Raw genomic sequence first — 22,450 nt, 5'->3', positions numbered from 1 at the left:
TCCTAAAACTGCTTAGTTATGGAAATTCTAACAAAGGCAGTATGTTGAATAGACTTATTTAGGAAAAGTTAAGGACGAGGCGGGTGTAACTTTAAAACAGTCTTATATGACCACTGATCAGCACTTTTGCACTGTAAAACTGAGCCTTATACGACTACCGATCAGCACTTTTACACTGTGAAACAGTCTTATATGACCACTGATCAGCACTTTTACACTGTGAAACAGTCTTATATGACCACTGATCAGCACTTTTACACTGTGAAACTGAGTCTTATTTGACCACTGATCAGCACTTTTACACTGTGAAACAGTCTTATATGACCACTGATCAGCACTTTTACACTGTGAAACAGTCTTATATGACCACTGATCAGCACTTTTACACTGTAAAACTGAGTCTTATATGACCACTGATCAGCACTTTTACACTGTGAAACTGAGTCTTATATGACCACTGATCAGCACTTTTACACTGTGAAACTGAGTCTTATTTGACCACTGATCAGCTCTTTTACACTGTGAAACTGAGTCTTATATGACCACTGATCAGCACTTTTACACTGTGAAACAGTCTTATATGACCACTGATCAGCACTTTTACACTGTGAAACTGAGTCTTATATGACCACTGATCAGCACTTTTACACTGTGAAACTGAGTCTTATATGACCACTGATCAGCACTTTTACACTGTGAAACGGAGTCTTATATGACCACCGATCAGCACTTTTACACTGTGAAACTGAGTCTTATATGACCACTGATCAGCACTTTTGCACTGTAAAACTGAGCCTTATACGACTACTGATCAGCACTTTTACACTGTGAAACTGAGTCTTATATGACCACTGATCAGCACTTTTACACTGTGAAACTGAGTCTTATATGACCACTGATCAGCACTTTTACACTGTGAAACTGAGTCTTATTTGACCACTGATCAGCACTTTTACACTGTGAAACAGTCTTATATGACCACTGATCAGCACTTTTACACTGTGAAACTGAGTCTTATTTGACCACTGATCAGCACTTTTACACTGTGAAACAGTCTTATATGACCACTGATCAGCACTTTTACACTGTGAAACTGAGTCTTATATGACCACTGATCAGCACTTTTACACTGTAAAACTGAGTCTTATATGACCACTGATCAGCACTTTTACACTGTGAAACTGAGTCTTATATGACCACTGATCAGCACTTTTACACTGTAAAACTGAGTCTTATATGACCACTGATCAGCACTTTTACACTGTAAAACTGAGTCTTATATGCCTAAGAGGAGTCTCATCGGATGATACAGAGACAACACAAACAACAGCAATGTGGGCATGCACACAGAAACACACACACACACGAGCATAATACACAGTCAATATATACATCATCTAAACATTTAAACCATTAACACTCGATCACTTTACAGTAGATCAATGGAAAGTGCTTTAGCCAACTACATTTTCATGGGCCCACACATACACACACAAGCACACAAGGACACACACACACACAGGCAGGGGGCCCATGTTGTGTGACTTTTGTCACTGAGCATGACAGTCAGAAGGAGGCTCTGTGAAGTCTTTTATCTCTGCTCTATACACTCAGTGACTCTACACAGGCAGTGGCTTTATGTCTCTGATAACATAGGGCTGATTCATCACACTGATATACAGCACCACCACATCATGCAATACACCAGCTAGTTCATTTCCATGACAGGAAAACACAGGTGATGTACAGTTGTGGCCAAAAGTTTTGAGAATGACACATTAATTTTCACAAAATCTGCAGCCTCAGTTTGTATGAGGGCAATTTGCATATACTCCAGAATGTTATGAAGAGTGATCAGATGAATTGCATTTAATTGCAAAGTCCCTCTTTGCCATGCAAATGAACTGAATCCCCCCAAAATATTTCCACTGCATTTCAGCCCTGCCACAAAAGGACCAGCTGACATCATGTCAGTGATTCTCTCATTAACACAGGTGTGAGTGTTGACGAGGACAAGGCTGGAGATCACGCTGTCATGCTGATTAAGTTTGAATAACAGACTGGAAGCTTCAAAAGGAGGATGGTGCTTGGAATCATTGTTCTTCCTCTGTCAATCATGGTTACCTGCAAGGAAATACGTGCCGTCATCATTGCTTTGCACAAAAAGGGCTTCACAGGCAAGGATATTGCTGCCAGTAAGATTGCACCTAAATAAACCATTTATTGGATCATCAAGAACTTCAAGGAGATCGGTTCAATTGTTGTGAAGAAGGCCCAAGAAAGTCCAGCAAGCGCCAGGACCGTCTCCTAAAGTTGATTCAGCTGTGGGATCGGGGCACCACCAGTACAGAGCTTGCTCAGGAATGGCAGCAGGCAGGTGTGAGTGCATCTGCATGCACAGTGAGGCAAATACTTTTGGAGGATGGCCTGGTGTCAAGAAGGGCAGCAAAGAAACCACTTCTCTCCAGGAAAAACATCAGGGACAGACTGATATTCTGCAAAAGGTACAGGGGTTGGACTGCTGAGGACTGGGGTAAAGTCATTTTCTCTGATGAATCCCCTTTCAGATTGTTTGGGGCATCTGGAAAAAAGCTTGTTCTGAGAAGACATGGTGAGCGCTACCATCAGTCCTGTGTCATGCCAACAGTAAAGCATCCTGAGACCATTCATGTGTGGGGTTGCTTCTCAGCCAAGGGAGTGGGCTCACTCACAATTTTGCCTAAGAACACAGCCATGAATAAAGAATGGTACCAACACATCCTCAGAGGGCAACTTCTCCCAACCATCTAGGAACAGTTTGGTGACGAACAATGCCTTTTCCAGCATGACGGAGCATCTTGCCATAAGGCAAAAGTGATAACTAAGTGGCTCGGGGAACAAAACATTGATATTTTAGTCCATGGCCAGGAAACACCCCAGACCTTGATCCTATTAAGTACTTGTGGTCAATCCTTAAGAGGAGGGTGGACAAACAAAACCCCACAAATTCTGACAAAGCAAGCATTGATTATGTAAGAATGGGCTGCCATCAGTCAGGATGTGGCCCAGAAGTTAATTGACAACATGCCAGGGCGGATTGCAGAGGTCTTGAAAAAGAAGGGTCAACACTGCAAATATTGACTCTGCATCAACTTCATGTAATTGTCAATAAAAGCCTTTTACACTTATGAAATTCTTGTAATTATACTTCAGTATTCCATAGTAACATCTGACAAAAATATCTAAAGACACTGAAGCAGCAAACTCTGTGAAAATTAATATTTGTGTCATTCTCAAAACTTTTGGCCACGACTGTATATACAGTTGAAATTGGAAGTTTACATACACCTTAGCCAAATACATTTAAAAACTCAGTTTTCACAATTCCTGACATTAAATCCTAGTAAAGATTCCCTGTCTTAGGTTAATTAGAATCACCACTTAATTTTAAGAATGTGAAATGTCAGAATAATAGTAGAGAGAATGATTTATTTCAGCTTTTATTTCCTTCATCACATTCCCAGTGGGTCAGAAGTTTACATACTCAATTAGTATTTGGTAGCATTGCCTGTAAATAGTTGAACCTGGGTCAAACATTTCGGGTAGCCTTTCACAAGCTTCCCACAATAAGTTGGGTGAATTTTGGCCCATTCCTCCTGACAGAGCTGGTGTAACTGAGTCAGGTTTGTAGGTCTCCTCGCTCGCACACGCCTTTTCAGTTCTGCCCACAAAGGTTCTAAAGGATTGAGGTCAGGGCTTTGTGATGGCCACTCCAATACCTTGACTTTGTTGTCCTTAAGCCATTTTGCCACAACTTTGGAAGTATGTTTGAGGTCATTGTCCCTTTGGAAGACCCATTTGCGACCAAGCTTTAACTTCCTGCCTGATGTCTTGAGAAGTTGCTTCAATATATCCACATACGTTTCCCGTCTCATGATGGCATCTATTTTGTGAAGTGCACCAGTCCCTCCTGCAGCAAAGCACCCACACAACCTGATGCTGCCACCCCCATGCTTCACAGTTGGGATGGTGTACTTCGGCTTGCAAGTCTCCCCCCTTTTCCTCCAAACATAACAATGGTCATTATGGCCAAATAGTTATATTTTGTTTTATCGGACTCACGTCGTCTACTGATTGGATTTATGCAAATATGTATCTAAATACCATGGGAGTCCTCTTACATTTGGGAACTCTACAGTTCTATTGATCAAACAACCATAAAAAGGTAGGCTATCTTTGCCTATATGCACATCAACAACTACAAGATCAACAACTAATGCTAGCCAAAGCAAGGTGAGCTAATATCTAACGAAGGAACATTAGATAAATCCTCAAAAACTTTTTCAGCTTGATGGCTGTCATACTTGCACTGATAAATGACGGATAATTGCAACCTGCTCATCTTTCTGCAGCTTGCCTGCCAATGCATGCGTTGTCCCAACCAAGCACCCAACTAACTGGCTAAAGTTGGCTAGCTTGCTAGCGAGCTACTTCCAGACACAAATGAGAAAACACCTCACTGACCATTTTACTCGCCTTAGCAGAGCTGGTTAGGCTGTTTACATGTTATCCAGAGTGTTCGTGACTAACTATGACTTTTCTTTTTTACTAACACCAGTCATATTCAGAGGGTCTTGCACGTTCGTAAATTCATCAGTTATTCTTCACTCTGGTACACTAAGACAAGAGAGGTCTGAAATCGGAGTAGATAGCTAGCCAGAGTGAATTTGCTAACTGGATAACAGTCGTTCAGCATACCTAGCTAGCTAGAAAAGCTATTCACATTTCTTGCTAGCTAACCAAATGGCACGTGCATCTCTAGCTGTGTAGCCACCGAAAAATGATACGAGGAGAAAAAGTCACTCACCCATTCTGTCAATGACATGACGTCCTCCTAGCAGCGAACTAACTAGCTATCTAGCTAAAGTTAGGTTCTGTGTTTTTAGCTTGCTACATAAATAGATCCACTAGCATACTAGCCACATTATCACATTATGATTATGGCTTGTGATCATTGCCCTTGCTAGTTTGATTGTATTGACATTCCCAGCCTTAGTTACATTTGTTTTGTCAAAGTAGATGTGTATTAGTGTTGTCACGATACCAGAATTTTTACTCCAGAATGACCACCTGTTACGCGAGTGCAGCGTCAAAAGGACCTTGTGGCTGCAATGAGCCAAGATAAGTTGCTAGCTAGCATTAAACTTATCTTATAAAAAACAATCAAAATAATTAATTGTCTGATTAATCGGTATCTGCTTTTTTTGGTCCTCCAATAATCAGTATCGGAGTTGAAAAATCAGAATCGGTCGACCTCAAGTGTGCTTGCATTGAGTTATTGAGCTTGTTTTGGCTACAGTTGAAAATCAATATGTTTCTCTTCCATTTGGGACTTATTTTATAAAAGCTATTGCTGTCTTTTTCAGAACCATGACATCATTCACACACACAGTCAGTTTGAGGCTGGCGATGTGAGGCGAAAGTGAATTAATAACGTTTTTGGTGACAATCAGCTTTGAAATCAGCAATATTTTGCTCAATAGTTTGCAAAAAAGGTACTATGGTAGTGAATTGATGTTAGCTTCACTTGTAAGCTAGCAATGAAAGTTAGCCTACAAAGCTGGAAGCTACCGGCATCTTATTGCATTGTAAAGTGTTCTAGCCTGTAATGGACATTGTTATGTGAACAGTAATTAACAGTTGAAATATTTCTACATGCCGTGTTGCATTTTTCAAGTGTGTTAACTTCTGTGCAGCATAGTAAGTGGTGATGCAGCCCAGACTCCCAGTGAAAGCAGTGTTTCCTCAGGACAGTCTACAGCTAGCAATGAGGAAGTGGAGCAGGCATGATGTGCTCGCACTATAAGCAGTGTTTCCTCAGGACAGGCTACAGCTAGCAATGAGGAAGTGGAGCAGGCATGATGTGCTCGCACTATAAGCAGTGTTTCCTCAGGACAGGCTACAGCTAGCAATGAGGAAGTGGGGCAGGCATGATGTGCTCGCACTATAAGCAGTGTTTCCTCAGGACAGGCTACAGCTAGCAATGAGGAAGTGGAGCAGGCATGATGTGCTCGCACTATAAGCAATGTTTCCTCAGGACAGGCTACAGCTAGCAATGAGGAAGTGGGGCAGGCATGATGTGCTCGCACTATAAGCAGACATTGGCTGCGCTGATAGAAAGACTTGATCCTCTCTCAATCAGTAGACAACGTGAGACACATTTGACTGGTGAGAGACTGGGGAGAGACTGGAGAGACACTGGGGAGAGACTGGAGAGACACTGGGGAGAGACTGGAGAGAGGGACTGGGGAGAGAGACTGGGGAGAGGGACTGGGGAGAGAAACTGGGGAGAGACACTGGGGAGAGACTGGGGAGAGGGAGTGGGGAGAGAGACTGGGGAGAGGGACTGGGGAGAGAGACTGGGGAGAGACTGGAGAGAGGGACTGGGGAGAGAGACCGGCGAGAGAGACCGGGGAGAGAGACTGGAGAGAGACTGGGGACGCAAGACTGGAGAGACACTGGAAAAAGATGAGGAGAGACTGGAGAGAGACTGGGGAGAGACTGGAGAAACACTGGGGAGAGACTGGAGAGACACTGGGGAGAGAGACTGGGGAGAGGGACTGGGGAGAGAGACTGGGGAGAGGGACAAGGGAAAAGAGACTGGGGAGAGACTGGAGAGAGGGACTGGGGAGAGAGACTGGAGAGAGACTGGGGACGCAAGACTGGAGAGACACTGGAAAAAGATGAGGTGAGACTGGAGAGAGACTGGGGAGAGACTGGGGAGAGATTGAGAGAGACTGTGGATAGACTGGTTGGAAACTGGGGAGAGACTGGGAAGAGACTGGGAGAGAGATTGCAGAGACTGGGTACACTATAATGAGAGGCTGGGTAAGGAGAGCCTGGTTAAGGAGAGGCTGGTTAATGAGAGGCTGGGTAAGGAGAGGCTGGTTAAGGAGAGGCTGGTTAATGAGAGGCTGGGTAAGAAGAGGCTGGTTAAGGAGAGCCTGGTTAATGAGAGGCTGGGTAAGGAGAGACTGGGTAAGGAGAGACTGGGTAAGGAGAGGCTGGGTAAGGAGAGACTGGGTAAGGAGAGACTGGGTAAGGAGAGACTGGGTAAGGAGAGACTGGGTAAGGAGAGGCTAGTTAAGGAGAGGCTGGTTAGAAGAATGGGAGCCCAGAACCATAGTCATAAAAGGCAGCCCTGCTACAAAAGCATTGATCCTCTGAACAATTGCTGCATGACAGAAATGATGATCATTGCAGAACTCAACTACTGCGTTTCACTAAAGAGAGAAACAGAAGGAGTGAGAGAAAGGGAGACGGGGGGAAAGAAGAAATCATTCCTTCCTGGGACTGGAATTACAGTATAGTGAAATGAAAAGAGTTGGAAAGGGGAAAATAAAGAAGAAATGTTCAAAAAAGTTTCAGATATTCTGTCCAACTGTTCTAGGTCACCCATAAATTGGCTGATATCACTTTTACCCCTAGGCCAGTGCTCCTCATTGGGTAGTGGGTGTTCCACATTGACATTGGATGAAGTTAGTTCCCCCCTTTCAATGTAAAACAATTTGTAATTTTGAACAAAAACGTATATTCAAACCTGCCCAACACCAAGATTACCAACAGAAACCAATTGGAGCCACATTTCCTAGATGGAATGACCCAGCACTTCCATCAGAGCAACCTGGAAACAGTGTCCTCAAACAGAGAAGGAAGGAGGACAATAGTCAGTGGCCTATAATGATCTACAGTCAGGCAGGCAGCAGAGCTAGACAAAGCAGAGGCCTGGCCTCAGTAACACCAGAACAGTAAGAGGACAACAGATGACAGATTGAGAGTCAGATAAGTGGAGCTGATAGGGCCCTCTATAAACTTATGTCATAAAGAATTACACTTTCTATGAATCACCTAAGAAAAGTTTGATTAATTAGTGTGTAACACTTATATATCATGCCATTTAAAGACACGTGCTGGATGCATGGAGGCCTGGATGTCTCTGTCTAATTGTCAGAAGATCCCGATGGTTTGTCGTAAATTGACTATGACATTAAATCTCAAACTGATCAAACTGTACTCATTGAAAATATCCGAAGTTATTCAAAGGTAAATTATTTTATTTGAATGCTTTTCTTGTTTTTGTGAAAATGTTGCCTGCTGAATGCTAGGCTTAATGCTACGCTAGCTATCAATACTCTTACACAAATGCTTGTGTAGCTATGGTTGAAAAGCATTTTTTGAACATCTGAGATGACAGTGTTGTTAACAAAAGACTAAGCTTGTGAGCCAATATATTTATTTCATTTCATTTGCGATTTTCATGAATAGTTAACGTTGCGTTATGGTAATGAGCTTGAGGCTATAATTACGCTCCCGGATACGGGATTGCTCGTCGCAACAGGTTAAACTTACTCTTTCAAGTTGTAATAGTAGAATGCACAAGGTACAATTTCAAAATGTGGTAGTGCATCCTCAGTTCCTCTTGTCATGTCAGTCATAGCATAACTTAGCGAGCTATTTATAACGCACAATGTTCCCCAATGCTGGAAGGGGGCCCAGAGTGAAAAACTTTGGGAATCCCTATTCTATCTTACAGGGCTGCTTTAAGAAAGGGTGTTTGGAACAGACCGCAGTCCTAATATTCTGGGGGAAATGAATCAGGTGAAAGTAATTATGCAAAGATTTTTGACCATCATGTAAAGCTCTATATTGCAGTGGATTGTAAATGTATCATCCCAACAACTTGGACTACGTTATTACATCAAGAGGTCAGACGATGCAATGGCATGGTTCCTGACAGTGCTGCAGCTGCAGTGATGGCTACATGCATGGAAGAGCCAGGGCCCTCTGGACAGTCACACACATCATCACAGAACAACAACCAATACAGAGAGCATGTCTGAGGGGGATGCTGTGGGGTCAGGAGAAAACAGAGCTGCAGAAAGAACCATAGCAATACAATGGACAGAATGGCCTTACAGTTCAGCTCCAAAATCCCCCATGATTCTTCCCACTCCAGCCAACATAGTGCAATAACATTATTTTCCACAGTAGCAGGTGTAGAAATAGGTTACTGGGAAAGGTGGTGAATTCTGAGAGATGGCGTGATATAATCGTCAAGTAATCCGACGTTTCAAATGGTATAGGGTTCCCAGTCCAAATGTAGTCGAACATTGCTTGGAATTGAATGCCTGTTAATTCTAAGAATTGAACAGCTGACTAGCAGAGCTGCGAGAGAGAGAGAGAGAGAGAGAGAGAGAGAGAGAGAGAGAGAGAGAGAGAGAGCCTACGTTGGTGACGACTGAGCAAATGGGCATTTATAGAGAAAAAAATACAAATACTTATGAGCTACATGTCATACCAAAGATGCTGTTCTAAACTCTGGTCACTCAAACCCACTAATGTGAAATACCACTGGGGCACACCATTCCACCTCAGATTTCATAATCCTATGGAGAATTAATGATTGAACAACTTGTGTGTGGGATTAATAGTTATGTATGGATCTAAGAGAAAAAAGTTATGTGTGGTGGTCCTCTGGGGAGAGGAGGCAGAGGCCTCAAAACAAGATGGTCACAAATGACATGCCCATAAGATCATGTGGTGCATTTAGGCTGCAGCAAGAAACGAATATAGGCTTCCATAGTTATTGGCACGCTTGAGCATTCAGGCAGAGATAGACAGTGTGAAGGATGGATGATATGAAAGCAATGCCACACAGACACATGTTCGATACAGCACGACAGACAGAGCCGCGGCGGAGAGCATGGAGAGACTGAAATACAGCGATGCGGACCGCAGTGCATTCATTAATACAGTATACACATCACACTGACTGCACTGCCTCCACCGTGGAAAATGGACGCCTAGTGTTACACGACCGGCATAGTGCGTGAGAACTCGTTTGACTGAGGATCAAAGACACATTCACACACTATGACCTCAAACACACTGAAAATGTGCAGGACATTCTCATACAGGTATATTAAACACCTGTATAAACGGATATATATGGATGCGCTGTCGCCCGCGCTCAAACGCGATATTATGGGGATATATAGTTGCATTCGAAGCATAATTTCTGCTCTTGTATTGTAATTTGCAGAACAAATGCACATTAATTGGACGTTTAATTGCCTACATTCATGGTCTGTTACTGTTTTAGTAAGTTGTGTGCAGTGTGAGACGAATTGGCAGGAGAATGTAGCTTGCAAATAGCCATCGATTGATTGGTTTTTCGTTAAACCAAATACAAGCACTTAAACAATGACCAATATTATAACCTATATTACAAGCCCCGAATGTAAATAGTCTTATAGACAAGTCTTACCTGCCGGCTTATTATTTCAGAAGCTTATTCGAAGACCGTCGCACTCCCAAAGAGAGGAAAAGGAGATGGAGAGAAAAAGAGAGAGAGGGGGTGGACGACAAATAACGGCCTCGAAATAACAAACAGGGGGGTAATAAGACAAAATTACGTGAAAAAAATACCGTGTAAGAAACTGTATGTCATTTCTCTACTAAACATAACTCAGCCATATGATGAAATGGTTTTAACAGATATACAGCGGATACACAGACACATCAGTGAAACAGGAATTTGTCTACAGTAGATGTAGCCAATGCGTGTGTGTACTCCGTCAGAATGCGTCTCCCCCTCCCCTCCAGTTGCGCGAGTGCTAGTTCGCTCTGTCTGCCCGTCCGTTCCTCTATCTCTCACACCGAGCCATCGACGTAAGCAACTTGTCGCATCCGACGGAACTCTTCAGTGATGTGAACGGATAAGATTGACTACTCGAAAATCAGAATAAACTGGCTATTCATTTGCTGCTGTACATGTAGGCTACAACAGGGCTCTTCTGTTTGGGGCAACACAGATGCTAAAACCACCGTCTTTTGGCAATCATAATTTTTCTACACGTGGTTATTGGAGCGTGTGTGTATGTGCGACAGTTGCGTGCACGCCTAAATTGCATGCTAGCCATGACCAAGTTAAGAGTGTTATTGATGTCGATATTTTGTTGAAGGTCGGCAGGATGGAGATTCATCGGGATTTTTTTTTTTTTTCATACAACAGAATATGATGGCCATTTCCACCGCTGTCTAAAGAAATGCAGGGTTATGAGCATTGCGGTAGCACAGTTCCGCAGAGAGAGAGAGAGAGAAAGAGAGATGCCACGCATAATTGTATAGAGGGGAGGGGATAAAAACGTTAACGGTAGGCTATTTTTGGTAAGATGGTGATTCGAGACCACAGAAGGTAAAATGCCCTGTTTTCCACGCCTGATAAGAATTATGTCATCATCTCCTCAAATACACACTGCTGCTGGAAATACTGTCATCTTCTGAGGCATGATTCAACAACGGCTGGTTTGTAGGTTGACATATAGCCAGTGGTTCCTGTACACTGCCACTACTCTAATTCAGTGCGTATTTGTGTGTGAACCAGGCGACCAGAGGACTGACTGAAAGATGACCTTCAATGGCTTTAATAAAACGGCTTTACCCATTCCCTTCCTCCCTTCCTCTCTCTTCATCACCCTCTCTATCTTACACACACACATACACACACGCACGGAAAAAGGGGAGCTGAAGAGAGCTAATGCAGAGTGACAGGTCTTTCATGCAGTAATGGTGATGGTGAAAAGAGAGATTCACTCATCCCCATACTGCTACACACACACAGAGAGAGAGAGAGAGAGAGAGAGAGAGCTGACGTCACAGAACCACATGTTTATAAATATGTGCTCACAAAGGCTATAATAGCACACGTTCACATCACACCAATATTCACACACTATAAATCCTAGCACTTACTCCTGTGTGATAGAAAATCCTTGAAGTTAGACAGCACAGACATTTTATATTTATATACGTATATTGATTGTTGGCCTTTTGTGTTGGCCATTTGGCCTGCATCATTTCCTTCACACACACACACACACACACACACACACACACACACACACACACACACACACACACACACACACACACACACACACACACACACACACACACACACACACACACACACACACACACACACACACACAGTACTGATCAATCAGACTGCCCTTGGGCAGTAGTGGCTTGTACCACGATAGAGGAGAGGCTAGTGTTTTAATTCATCGCTTAGTGACCTACACTGCAATGCAGTGCACGCTCCTGCAGGTAATGCCTAAAATTAACCTTAAATTTGACATTTGGTTTGACTTCGAAATTTGATGTTTGAGGAACATGGATGAACGTCTAATTCTGACATGAGTCTATGAGAGCTAGTTAACACACACACACACACACACACACACACACACACACACACACACACACACACACACACACACACACAGACCAACGCAAATTACCCCATGGTGTGTTGTATTCTTGTTGTGACTCACTGAGCTAAATCCTAGGAATCAGATTAGGAAGCTAACATGAGTCTCCAAGTATCAGGCAAGCATAGGCTGGTGAAGCAGCTCGGTTACACTCACACACTATTTAAACAGTGCTCCACAGTGTGTATGCCATGCTTTATAATAAAGGCCTGCAGTATTTCAACCCTGCACCAATCCCCACCTTCAGAGTCGACTGCTCTGAATCGCACCGCACACACACACACACTGTATCAATGCATGCCAATGTGAGTGAAATCCAACCAAGAGACTTGTATTGTTATACCTCCAATAACACTGACGTCATCACAATCACAATCAGTATGGGATCAGTTTAATCAAGATTCTACAGTATTATTTCCATGGATTTAGTTGAAGCTATTGACAAACTCTTTTCTTTGACGGTGCATCAAGAAACAAAAAGGTGCTGTCTTGACAAAGATCATTATGTACTAGAAGAGTACAGGCACACCTAAGGTTGCAACATTCCAGGAACTTTCAATAAATTCCCTGGTTTTCCAGAAAATATTTTTGAAGGATTTCCTGCTTATTCCATGAATCGTCCAACCAGGATTTCAGGAAAACCAGGGAATTTATTGAAAGTTCTTGAAATTTTGCAACATTAGGCCCACCTACACCCTCTGATGAAACAGCAGAGAGAAATAGACTTGGGGATGAGGGAACAGGGGAGAAGATTTCGGCGAGAGAAGAATGGGACCGAGGGAAAAGATAAACAAAATTGGCTCTACAAATTCTCTATTAAAATGTAATGACCATAATGGAGTGAATGATTGTAAAAGAAGACTGACTGGCAGGAGGAAAGAACAGTCACAGATATACCTGGTTCTAAAATGCATCCTTTGTCCTAGTCTTGTCCACATTCTGATTGTGCCCACATTTGTAGACAGGTGTAGACAACCAAAAGACCCATTGTGATCTGATTGTGATCAGATCATCATGCCCACCTCCGGAAGTAGTCAGACATACAGTGTGGGCTCCTGAGTGGCACAGCGGTTTAAGGCACTGCATCTCAGTGCTAGGGGCGCCACTATAGACCCGAGTTAGATTCCAAGCTGGATCACAACCGGCTGTGATTGGGAGTCCCATAGGGCGGCACACAATTGGCCCAGCGTCGTTCGGGTTTGGCCGGGGTCTTACAATAAATAAATACATGTCATTCTGAAAGAATAGCTGTGTAATAATTGGCATAAAGGAAGGGACCAGTTAATCTGGTCACAATGCAGACACAGTGGACGGATAACAGACACATTTTAATACCATGTACAGACACATTTCTGGAAATATGGGCACAATCAGAATGTAGAAAGGATCAGGACAAAGGACCCATGTTAGCAACAGGTATAAACAGGGATAGAGAGAAAGACAGAAAGAGTGAGGGCAGAGGGTTGAATAGTAAGAGATAATTACTACAGTCATCAATCAATATTTAATCAATTTAATATTTGTAACTGTTTTTAGCTAGTGCTTTGAGCAAAAGGTATGAAAAGTGATTCATATAAAAGGTTATTATTAGGTCTACTATTTAATACATAAAGATAGGCTTATGAAAACAAGCAAATATGGTAAAGGTTGATGGACAATGTTGTCATCAATATTGGGCATCTCTGCTGACCATCATCCAAGCCATAGAAAAGGAAAGCATTAACAGAGTTTGACCTCAACCAAACCTTGACCAAAGTTACAGTGAAGGGGGTCAAAAATGGTAACTCCTTTCACTCCTTCTCTCAGCCTTATACTCACTCCTTTCTCTCCCTCTCTCAGCTGTATACTCACTCCTTTCTCTCCCTCTCTCAGCCTTATATGCACTCCTTTCTCTCCCTCTCACAGCCTTATACTCACTCCTTTCTCTCCCTCTCTCAGCTGCATACTCACTCCTTTCTCTCCCTCTCTCGGCTGTTTACTCACTCCGTTCTCTCCCTCTATCAGCCTTATATTAACTCCTTTCTCTCCCTCTCAGCCATATACTCACTCATTTCTCTCCCTCTCTCAGCCTTATACTCACTCCTTTCTCTCCCTCTCAGCTGCATACTCACTCCTTTCTCTCCCTCTCTCGGCTGTTTACTCACTCCTTTCTCTCCCTCTCTCAGCTGTATACTCACTCCTTTCTCTCCCTCTCTCAGCTGTATACTCACTCCTTTCTCTCCCTCTCTCAGCCTTCTACTCACTCCTTTCTCTCCCTCTCTCAGCTGTATACTCACTCCTTTCTCTCCCTCTCTCAGCTGTATACTCACTCCTTTCTCTCCCTCTCTCAGCTATATACTCACTCCTTTCTCTCCCTCTCTCAGCCTTCTACTCACTCCTTTCTCTCCCTCTCTCAGCTGTATACTCACTCCTTTCTCTCAATCTCTCAGCTGTATACTCACTCCATTCTCTCCCTCTCTCAGCCTTATACTCACTCCTTTCTCTCCCTCTCTCGGCTGTTTACTCACTCCTTTCTCTCCCTCTCTCAGCTGTGTACTCACTCCATTATCTCCCTCTCTCAGCCTTATACTCACTCCTTTCTCTCACTCTCTCAGCTGTTTACTCACTCCTTTCTCTCCCTCTCTCAGCTGTATACTCACTCCTTTCTCACCCTCTCTCAGCCTTATACTCACTCCTTTCTCTCCCTCTCTCGGCTGTTTACTCACTCCTTTCTCTCCCTCTCTCAGCTGTATACTCACTCCTTCCTCTCCCTCTCTCAGCCTTCTACTCACTTCTTTCTCTCCCTCTCTCAGCTGTATACTCACTCCTTTCTCTCCCTCTCTCAGCCTTCTACTCACTCCTTTCTCTCCCTCTCTCAGCTGTATACTCACTCCTTTCTCTCCCTCTCTCAGCTATATACTCACTCCTTTCTCTCCCTCTCTCAGCCTTATACTCACTCCTTTCTCTCCCTCTCTCGGCTGTTTACTAACTCCTTTCTCTCCCTCTCTCAGCTGTATACTCACTCCATTATCTCCCTCTCTCAGCCTTATACTCACTCCTTTCTCTCCCTCTCTCGGCTGTTTACTCACTCCTTTCTCTCCCTCTCTCAGCTGTATACTCACTCCATTATCTCCCTCTCTCAGCCTTATACTCACTCCTTTCTCTCACTCTCTCAGCTGTTTACTCACTCCTTTCTCTCCCTCTCTCAGCTGTATACTCACTCCTTTCTCTCCCTCTCTCAGCCTTATACTCACTCCTTTCTCTCCCTCTCTCGGCTGTTTACTCACTCCTTTCTCTCCCTCTCTCAGCTGTATACTCACTCCTTCCTCTCCCTCTCTCAGCCTTCTACTCACTTCTTTCTCTCCCTCTCTCAGCTGTATACTCACTCCTTTCTCTCCCTCTCTCAGCCTTCTACTCACTCCTTTCTCTCCCTCTCTCAGCTGTATACTCACTCCTTTCTCTCCCTCTCTCAGCTATATACTCACTCCTTTCTCTCCCTCTCTCAGCCTTCTACTCACTCCTTTCTCTCCCTCTCTCAGTTGTATACTCACTCCTTTCTCTCCCTCTCTCAGCTGTATACTCACTCCATTCTCTCCCTCTCTCAGCCTTATACTCACTCCTTTCTCTCCCTCTCTCGGCTGTTTACTCACTCCTTTCTCTCCCTCTCTCAGCTGTATACTCACTCCATTATCTCCCTCTCTCAGCCTTATACTCACTCCTTTCTCTCCCTCTCTCGGCTGTTTACTCACTCCTTTCTCTCCCTCTCTCAGCTGTATACTCACTCCATTATCTCCATCTCTCAGCCTTATACTCACTCCTTTCTCTCCTTCTCGGCTGTTTACTCACTCCTTTCTCTCCTTCTCTCAGCTGTATACTCACTCCTTTCTCTCCCTCTCTCAGCCTTCTACTCACTCATTTCTCTCCCTCTCAGCCATATACTCACTCCTTTCTCTCCCTCTCTCAGCCATATACTCACTCCTTTCTCTCCCTCTCAGCCATATACTCACTCCTTTCTCTCCCTCTCTCAGCCATATACTCACTCCTTTCTCTCCCTCTCTCAGCTGTATACTCACTCCTTTATCTCCCTCTCAGCCATATACTCACTCCTTTCTCTCCCTCTCTCAGCTGTATACTCACTCCTTTCTCTCCCTTTCTCAGCCTTATATTCACTCCTTTCTCTCCCTCTCTCAGCTGTATACTCACTCCTTTCTCTCCCTCTCTCAGCTGTATACTCACTCATTTATCTCCCTCTCTCAGCTGTATACTCACTCCATTCTCTCCCTCTCTCAGCCTTATACTCACTCCTTTCTCTCCCTCTCTCGGCTGTTTACTCACTCCTTTCTCTCCCTCTCTCAGCTGTATACTCACTCCATTATCTCCCTCTCAGCCTTATACTCACTCCTTTCTCTCACTCTCTCAGCTGTTTACTCACTCCTTTCTCTCCCTCTCTCAGCTGTATACTCACTCCTTTCTCTCCCTCTCTCAGCCTTATACTCACTCCTTTCTCTCCCTCTCTCGGCTGTTTACTCACTCCTTTCTCTCCCTCTCTCAGCTGTATAGTCACTCCTTTCTCTCCCTCTCTCAGCCTTCTACTCACTCCTTTCTCTCCCTCTCTCAGCTGTATACTCACTCCTTTCTCTCCCTCTCTCAGCCTTCTACTCACTCCTTTCTCTCCCTCTCTCAGCTGTATACTCACTCCTTTCTCTCCCTCTCTCAGCTATATACTCACTCCTTTCTCTCCCTCTCTCAGCCTTCTACTCACTCCTTTCTCTCCCTCTCTCAGCTGTATACTCACTCCTTTCTCTCCCTCTCTCAGCTGTATACTCACTCCATTCTCTCCCTCTCTCAGCCTTATACTCACTCCTTTCTCTCCCTCTCTCGGCTGTTTACTCACTCCTTTCTCTCCCTCTCTCAGCTGTATACTCACTCCATTATCTCCCTCTCTCAGCCTTATACTCACTCCTTTCTCTCCCTCTCTCGGCTGTTTACTCACTCCTTTCTCTCCCTCTCTCAGCTGTATACTCACTCCATTATCTCCATCTCTCAGCCTTATACTCACTCCATTCTCTCCCTCTCGGCTGTTTACTCACTCCTTTCTCTCCTTCTCTCAGCTGTATACTCACTCCTTTCTCTCCCTCTCTCAGCCTTCTACTCACTCATTTCTCTCCCTCTCAGCCATATACTCACTCCTTTCTCTCCCTCTCAGCCATATACTCACTCCTTTCTCTCCCTCTCTCAGCCATATACTCACTCCTTTCTCTCCCTCTCTCAGCTGTATACTCACTCCTTTATCTCCCTCTCAGCCATATACTCACTCCTTTCTCTCCCTCTCTCAGCTGTATACTCACTCCTTTCTCTCCCTTTCTCAGCCTTAAATTCTCTCCTTTCTCTCCCTCTCTCAGCTGTATACTCACTCCTTTCTCTCCCTCTCTCAGCTGTATACTCACTCCTTTCTCTCGCTCTCTCAGCCTTATATTCACTGCTTTCACTCTCTCTCTCAGCCATATATTAACTCCCTTCTCTCCCTCTCTCAGTCATATACTCACTCCTTTCTCTCCCTGTCTCAGCTGTATACTCACTCGTTTCTCTCCCTCTCTCAGCTGTATACTCACTCCTTTCTCTCGCTCTCAGCCATATACTCACTCCTTTCTCTCTCCCTCTCAGGCTTAAACTCACTCCTTTCTCTCTCCCTCGCAGCCTTATACTCACTCCTCTGACTCCCTCTCTCAGCCATATACTCACTCCTTTCTCTCCCTCTCTCAGCCTTCTACTCACTCCTTTCTCTCCCTCTCTCAGCTGCATACTCACTCCTTTCTCTCCCTCTCTCAGCCTTATATTCACTGCTTTCACTCCCTCTCTCAGCCATATATTAACTCCCTTCTCTCCCTCTCTCAGTCATATACTCACTCCTTTCTCTACCTTTCTCAACCTTATACTCACTCCTCTCTCTCACTCTGTCAGCTGTATACTCACTTCTTTCTCTCCCTCTCTCAGCTGTATACTCACTTCTTTCTCTCCCTCTCTCAGCTGTATACTCACTTCTTTCTCTCCCTCTCTCAGCTGTATACTCACTCCTTTCTCTCCCTCTCTCAGCCTTATATTCACTCCTTTCTCTCCCTCTACCAGCCTTATATTAACTTATCTCTCTCCCTCTCAGCCATATACTCACTCATTTCTCTCCCTCTCTCAGCCTTATTGTCACCCCTTTCTCTCCCTCTCTCAGCCTTATATGCACTCCTTTCTCTCCCTCTATCAGCCTTATACTCACTCATTTCTCTCCATCTCTCAGCTGTATACTCACTCCTTTCTCTCCCTCTCAGCTGTTTACTCACTCCTATCTCTCCATCTCAGCCTAATACTCACTCCTTTCTCTCCATCTCTCAGCTGTATACTCACTCGTTTCTCTCCCTCTCTCAGCTGTATACTCACTCCTTTCTCTCCTTCTCTCAGCCATATACTCACTGCTTTCTCTCCCTCTCTCAGCGTTATATTAAATCCTTTCTCTCCCTCTCAGCCACATACTCACTCCTTTCTCTCCCTCTCTCAGCGTTATATTCAAACCTTTCTCTCCCTCTCTCAGCTGCATACTCACTCCTTTCTCTACCTTTATCAACCTTATACTCACTCCACTCTCTCACTCTCTCAGCTGTATACTCACTCCTTTCTCTCCCTCTCTCAGCTGTATACTCACTTCTTTCTCTCCCTCTCTCAGCTGTATACTCACTCCTTTCTCTCCCTCTCTCAGCCTTATACTCACCCCTTTCTCTCCCTCTCTCAGTTGTATACTCACTCCTTTCTCCCCCCTCTCTCAGCGTTATATTCAAACATTTCTCTCCCTCTCAGCCATATACTCCCCTCTCTCAGCTGTATACTCACTCCTCTCACTCCCTCTCTCAGCTGTATACTCACTCCTTTCTCTCCCTCTCTCAGCCATATATTCACTCCTTTCTCTCCCTCTCTCAGCTGTATACTCACTCCTCTCACTCCCTCTCTCAGCTTTATACTCACTCCTTTCTCTCCCTCTCTTGGCTGTTTACTCACTCCTTTCTCTCCCTCTCTCAGCCTTATATGCACTCCTTTCTCTCCCTCTATCAGCCTTATATTCACTAATTTCTCTCCCTCTCAGCCATATACTCACTCCTTTCTCTCCCTCTCTCAGCTGTTTACTCACTCCTTTCTCTCACTCTCCCAGCCATATATTCACTCCTTTCTCTCTCTCTCAGCTGTTTACTCACTCCTTTCTCTCCCTCTCTCAGCCTTAAACTCACACCTTTCTCTCACTCTCTCAGCCTTATACTCACTCCTTTCTCTCCCTCTCTCAGCTATAAACTCATTCCTTTCTCTCCCTCTCTCAGCCTTCTACTCACTCCTTTCTCTCCCTCTCTCAGCTGTATACTCACTCCTTTCTCTCCCTCTCTCAGCTATATACTCACTCCTTTTTCTGCCTCTCTCGGTTTTTTACTCACTCCTTTTTCTCCGTCTCAGCCATATTCTCACTCCTTTCTCTCTCTCTCAGCTGTTTACTCACTCCTTTCTCCCCCTCTCTCAGCTGTAAACTCACTCATTTCTCTCCCTCTCTGTCTTATACTCATTCCTTTCTCTCCCTCTCTCAGCCTTCTACTCACTCCTTTCTCTCCCTCTCTCAGCTATATACTCACTCCTTTCTCTCCCTCTCTCAGCTATATACTCACTCCTTTCTCTCCCTCTCTCGGCTGTTTACTTACTCCTTTTTCTCCCTCTCTCAGCTGTATACTCACTCTTTTCTCTCCCTCTCAGCCATATACTCACTCCTTTCTCTCCCTCTCAGCCTTATACTCACTCCTTTCTCTCCCTCTCTCAGCTGTAAACTCATTCCTTTCTCTCCCTCTCAGGCTTAAACTCACTCCTTTCTCTCTCCCTCGCAGCCTTATACTCACTCCTCTGACTCCCTCTCTCAGCCATATACTCACTCCTTTCTCTCCCTCTCTCAGCCTTCTACTCACTCCTTTCTCTCCCTCTCTCAGCTGCATACTCACTCCTTTCTCTCCCTCTCTCAGCCTTATATTCACTGCTTTCACTCCCTCTCTCAGCCATATATTAACTCCCTTCTCTCCCTCTCTCAGTCATATACTCACTCCTTTCTCTACCTTTCTCAACCTTATACTCACTCCTCTCTCTCACTCTGTCAGCTGTATACTCACTCCTTTCTCTCTCTCTCAGCTGTTTACTCACTCCTTTCTCCCCCTCTCTCAGCTGTAAACTCACTCATTTCTCTCCCTCTCTGTCTTATACTCATTCCTTTCTCTCCCTCTCTCAGCCTTCTACTCACTCCTTTCTCTCCCTCTCTCAGCTATATACTCACTCCTTTCTCTCCCTCTCTCAGCTATATACTCACTCCTTTCTCTCCCTCTCTCGGCTGTTTACTTACTCCTTTTTCTCCCTCTCTCAGCTGTATACTCACTCTTTTCTCTCCCTCTCAGCCATATACTCACTCCTTTCTCTCCCTCTCAGCCTTATACTCACTCCTTTCTCTCCCTCTCTCAGCTGTAAACTCATTCCTTTCTCTCCCTCTCAGGTTTAAACTCACTCCTTTCTCTCTCCCTCGCAGCCTTATACTCACTCCTCTGACTCCCTCTCTCAGCCATATACTCACTCCTTTCTCTCCCTCTCTCAGCCTTCTACTCACTCCTTTCTCTCCCTCTCTCAGCTGCATACTCACTCCTTTCTCTCCCTCTCTCAGCCTTATATTCACTGCTTTCACTCCCTCTCTCAGCCATATATTAACTCCCTTCTCTCCCTCTCTCAGTCATATACTCACTCCTTTCTCTACCTTTCTCAACCTTATACTCACTCCTCTCTCTCACTCTGTCAGCTGTATACTCACTTCTTTCTCTCCCTCTCTCAGCTGTATACTCACTTCTTTCTCTCCCTCTCTCAGCTGTATACTCACTTCTTTCTCTCCCTCTCTCAGCTGTATACTCACTCCTTTCTCTCCCTCTCTCAGCCTTATATTCACTCCTTTCTCTCCCTCTACCAGCCTTATATTAACTTATCTCTCTCCCTCTCAGCCATATACTCACTCATTTCTCTCCCTCTCTCAGCCTTATTCTCACCCCTTTCTCTCCCTCTCTCAGCCTTATATGCACTCCTTTCTCTCCCTCTCTCAGCCTTATATGCACTCCTTTCTCTCCCTCTATCAGCCTTATACTCACTCATTTCTCTCCATCTCTCAGCTGTATACTCACTCCTTTCTCTCCCTCTCAGCTGTTTACTCACTCCTATCTCTCCATCTCAGCCTAATACTCACTCCTTTCTCTCCCTCTCTCAGCTGTATACTCACTTGTTTCTCTCCCTCTCTCAGCTGTATACTCACTCCTTTCTCTCCTTCTCTCAGCCATATACTCACTGCTTTCTCTCCCTCTCTCAGCGTTATATTAAATCCTTTCTCTCCCTCTCAGCCACATACTGACTCCTTTCTCTCCCTCTCTCAGCGTTATATTCAAACCTTTCTCTCCCTCTCTCAGCTATATACTCACTCCTTTCTCTCCCTCTCTCAGCTGCATACTCACTCCTTTCTCTACCTTTATCAACCTTATACTCACTCCACTCTCTCACTCTCTCAGCTGTATACTCACTCCTTTCTCTCCCTCTCTCAGCTGTATACTCACTTCTTTCTCTCCCTCTCTCAGCTGTATACTCACTCCTTTCTCTCCCTCTCTCAGCCTTATACTCACCCCTTTCTCTCCCTCTCTCAGTTGTATACTCACTCCTTTCTCCCCCCTCTCTCAGCGTTATATTCAAACATTTCTCTCCCTCTCAGCCATATACTCAGTCCTTTTTCTCCCTCTCTCAGCTGTATACTCACTCCTTTCCCTCATGCACTCAGATGTATACTCACTCCTTTCTCTCACTCTCGGCTGTTTACTCACTCCTTTCTCTCAATCTCTCAGCTGTATACTCACTTATTTCTCTCCCTCTCAGCCTTATACTCACTCCTTTCTCTCCCTCTCTCAGCTTTATACTCACACCTTTCTCTCCCTGTCTTGGCTGTTTACTCACTCCTTTCTCTCAATCTCTCAGCTGTATACTCACTCCTTTCTCTCCCTCTCTCAGCCTTATATGCACTCCTTTCTCTCCCTCTATCAGCCTTATATTCACTAATTTCTCTCCCTCTCACA

General features: G+C 44.5%; 1 protein-coding gene across 1 annotated transcript in view; it reads right to left on the bottom strand.

The window, feature by feature from the left end:
* LOC139379528 (voltage-dependent calcium channel gamma-4 subunit-like) overlaps positions 1-10,596 on the bottom strand; it is a 36,094-nt gene extending 25,498 nt beyond the window's left edge. The window contains exon 1 of the mRNA XM_071122349.1: positions 10,307-10,596. The gene's annotated coding sequence lies outside the window, so the exon portion shown is untranslated. The remainder of the gene's footprint in view (positions 1-10,306) is intronic.
* Between the last annotated feature and the right edge of the window lie 11,854 nt (positions 10,597-22,450).

Source organism: Oncorhynchus clarkii, chromosome 2, assembly GCF_045791955.1.
Source record: "Oncorhynchus clarkii lewisi isolate Uvic-CL-2024 chromosome 2, UVic_Ocla_1.0, whole genome shotgun sequence".
NCBI classification, from domain to species: domain Eukaryota; kingdom Metazoa; phylum Chordata; class Actinopteri; order Salmoniformes; family Salmonidae; genus Oncorhynchus; species Oncorhynchus clarkii.
Note: the sequence above shows the minus strand (reverse complement) of the source record. Positions and strands in the feature narration are given on the sequence as shown.